The sequence below is a fragment of the Cynoglossus semilaevis genome, chromosome 10 (assembly GCF_000523025.1).
Source record: "Cynoglossus semilaevis isolate Cse_v1.0 chromosome 10, Cse_v1.0, whole genome shotgun sequence".
In the NCBI taxonomy this organism is placed as follows: Eukaryota; Metazoa; Chordata; class Actinopteri; order Pleuronectiformes; family Cynoglossidae; genus Cynoglossus; species Cynoglossus semilaevis.
In genome coordinates this window covers 451,504-454,721 of record NC_024316.1, presented here as the reverse complement: position 1 = coordinate 454,721, position 3,218 = coordinate 451,504, and the positions used below count along the sequence as shown (strand labels likewise).

General features: G+C 37.2%; 1 long non-coding RNA gene across 1 annotated transcript; it reads left to right on the top strand.

The window, feature by feature from the left end:
* Nucleotides 1-212: 212 nt before the first annotated feature.
* LOC112487640 (uncharacterized) lies at nucleotides 213-1,503 on the top strand. The gene is made up of 2 exons (XR_003050928.1): nucleotides 213-436; nucleotides 476-1,503. It is a non-coding gene; the product is annotated as an uncharacterized LOC112487640 (long non-coding RNA).
* Nucleotides 1,504-3,218: the final 1,715 nt, after the last annotated feature.

The following is a 3,218-nucleotide window of genomic DNA, read 5'->3' as shown; positions in this document are numbered from 1 at the left end:
CCTTCCTTCCTTCCTTCCTTCCCTCCCTCCCTCCCTCCCTCCGTCCCTCCCTTTCTTCCTTCCTTTCCTCCTTCCCTCCCTCCCTCTCTTCCTTCCTTCCTTCCTTTCTTTCTTCCTTTCTTCCTTCCTCCCTTCCCTCCCTTCGTTCCTTTCCTCCTTCTCTCCCTCCCTCCCTTCCTTCCTTCCTTCCTTCCTTCCTATACAACTGGAAAATCAATTCTTACTCTAAAGTTTAAACCAGTGGTTTACAAACGTTGCTGGGCCCCCCCTTTGGGAACTGCACCCCCAATCAAAGAAAAACCTAAAAAAACAGAACACACACATATTTTCTTTTCAGACTTGTTTGTTTCACACATTTGAAATGTAACTGTTTTTACGCACTTTATGCTAGCATTCCCAACTTTGGTCAGTTGGCAGGAATGAGACTTGAGTGATGGTCTTGTGGTTTAAAAAGAGCTCTGAACATCATCTGCAGACACCTTTCCATTCTAGAATTAGATTTCCTGGTTGAAGACCACAAATATGTAATTAGACAGACAGTTTGTGAAAATGAACGTTGTCTTTATTTATCGTAAAAGTGCGACGTTAATTTAATCCGCTGCTCATTGTCAGATGGGGAAGCAGAGCGTTCTGGTGCACAAAGAGGACACTGACGATGTCATCACAACAAACCTTGTCTGAATATCTACAGCTGCCATAAATGTCCACTGTGGGCTCAGAAAAATAGAGAGAATGCTAATGACGATAAATATCGAATGTTTTTTGTTTTTAATGAGAAAGAAAAACCTGAAGCGATAGTAAAATAGAACAAGAGAGAGCTTGAAAGGAAAAAAAAATAAACAAAGGAGAAACAGAATAGCGGGTAGGAAAATAAGGACCGGAAGAGAGAAAATATTTCAATGAGAAAAGAAAGTGTTCAAAGCAACAAATGAACATTTGAAAACAATGACAGAAAGAAAGGAGGTGAAGAAAAAGAAGCGTGAGAGTGAGACGTCGTACACAAAAAGGAAAAAAAAAAAATGGATTCAGAGAGGAAGAAGTAAGCAAAGATACAGAGGAGCTAAAGAAGAATGGACCGGAAAAGGAATCACAAAAGACAGAAAGAAGAAATTAAGAGTCAGAGTTAAAGAGAAAAATTTAAAAAAAAAGAGTTAGGCTGATCATATTTTTAAAAGGCGCAAGCAATTAAACATCCACCATCAGAATAAAATGTCCAAGCATCTGTACATTTCAGAAATATTTTCCTCTTTTTATTCCAAGAAAAAAAAAAGGTCTGTTTATACCAAAAATAAGAAAGAAAAAAAACCAACTTGTTATTAATAACAACCACAGTAATAATTAATCAATAATTAAGGGGATAAGTATGACAATTTCTTATTTTTGAATCTTTCTAAACATGTTTATTTGAACTTTTCTCCACAATGATATCAGCTGTGGTCAATTAAACATGCAGCTAATTGAGTCCCATGATGATAAAGTTGTTAAGGATGGAGAAAGAAGACAGAGACAAAGGAGGGGGGGGGGGGGGGGGAAGAGGGGTCAGGGTAGAGGCAGTCATGTCACAGACGATGGACAGCAAATGGAAAGTAAATGTGTGTTGGTCGAACAAAAGAAGTACAAGCGGCGCAAAGAGGTGAAGCGGAAATGGAGTAATTCGCTGTGTGCTAACTGGAATTACAGCTCGTTTTATAGCTTCAACACGTGCTTTAACATCGGGTGCTGGCCTTTTGAGCAAACCTTCTTTTCCAAGACGGCTACATAGGCGACTGAGCTAGTTTTATCATTTTTACAACTCGGGTCAAGAAATACTACCAATACTTGCGCTGGTCCTAGCATGGTTATTAAGACACTTCCACATTAGCTCGCGTTTTCTTCCGATTTTAAAATTTTTTTGACAAGATTTAATCCTAAAATGGTGGCCAGCAGAAATAATGATCGATCAGCAAGAAAAAAAAAACAAAATGTCACCTGTTGTTTGCTGTAAGACTTAGATAGAGTGCATTCTTAAGTCTTGTGATGGGTTAAGGTTAGCATTCCACATGAAAATGGTTGCTCGTTGTTACAGTAAAATGTAAGTTAACATTAATAAATAATACTTTGCTATGTGTGTCCAGCAATACAGCCTTGGGGGGAGAGGGGGTATTTTTTAGAAACTAAACAACAGCTAACAGCATGCTCACTATACGTAAAGAAATTCTTGTTAAAGTGGTTTCATTAAGTCAATTCTCGTAGCCATGCTGCTAACATAGCATAGATACCGAAAAAGATTAGGGCCACATGGGGAAATTCAACTTTGAAAATGTTCTTAGAATTCTGCTATTAAAGGTAGGAGTTCTTACTTCTTCTTTTTTTTTTTTTTTTTAAAGAAGTCCACTTAAAAAGAAGAAAATAAAGATTCTTACTCAGACTCATGAGAAAAAGAGACAATTTACATTAGCCACTTGGATTTGACTTTTTTTTTTTCTCCCTGATTTTTAAAATGTCAGAACAGTAGATGAGAGCCATGGATTTTTTTTTTTCCGTTTGAAATGTTTTTTAAATTCTGAGATCAAAGTAATTTAATCTATGTTTGTACATTTTATTTAAAAAATAAGACTAAAAAAAAAAAATCGCAATTCTGACTTTAGTCTCAAAATTTTGACTTTTTTTTTTTTTTTTTAAAAAAAAGAAAAATTGTATTTTCTGAAAAAATGTGACATTTTTCCTTAGGATTCTAAGACAAAAGTCAGCACTCTAAAAAACTCCTTTGACCACAATGCTCTTTCGAACAAAGCTAAAATAGCTACAAACAGAATCATCAGTGCAGTTCAGGAAAAAACAAACAAAACAAAAAAAAAAAAAACACACATCAACAATGAAAAGCTGCCAAACATCAGAACTGATCCCAAATCAGCAAGAAGATGGAGCTCCGTCTGGAAGATGATGAGATTGTGTGACACTTGAAGCAGGGAATTATGGGAAGAGGAAAGAAACGAGAAAGAAAAGAAAGGAAGGAGGAGTCAACAGGAGGAGAGATGAAGAAACAAAAGTGACTTTCTGTGTTTAAATGTTCGTTTTTCTCCTGGTCGACCTTCTTTATTAGGTCTGAAGTGGGCGGAGACTGAGAGTGAAGAAGGCAGGGTTGCATGTCTGTGTATGTTTGTTTGGGCTGATGCTGTTGACTATGCGTCTATCAGCTGCTGTCAGGTGATGGTTCCCTCTCCCGGTGCATGGTGGTG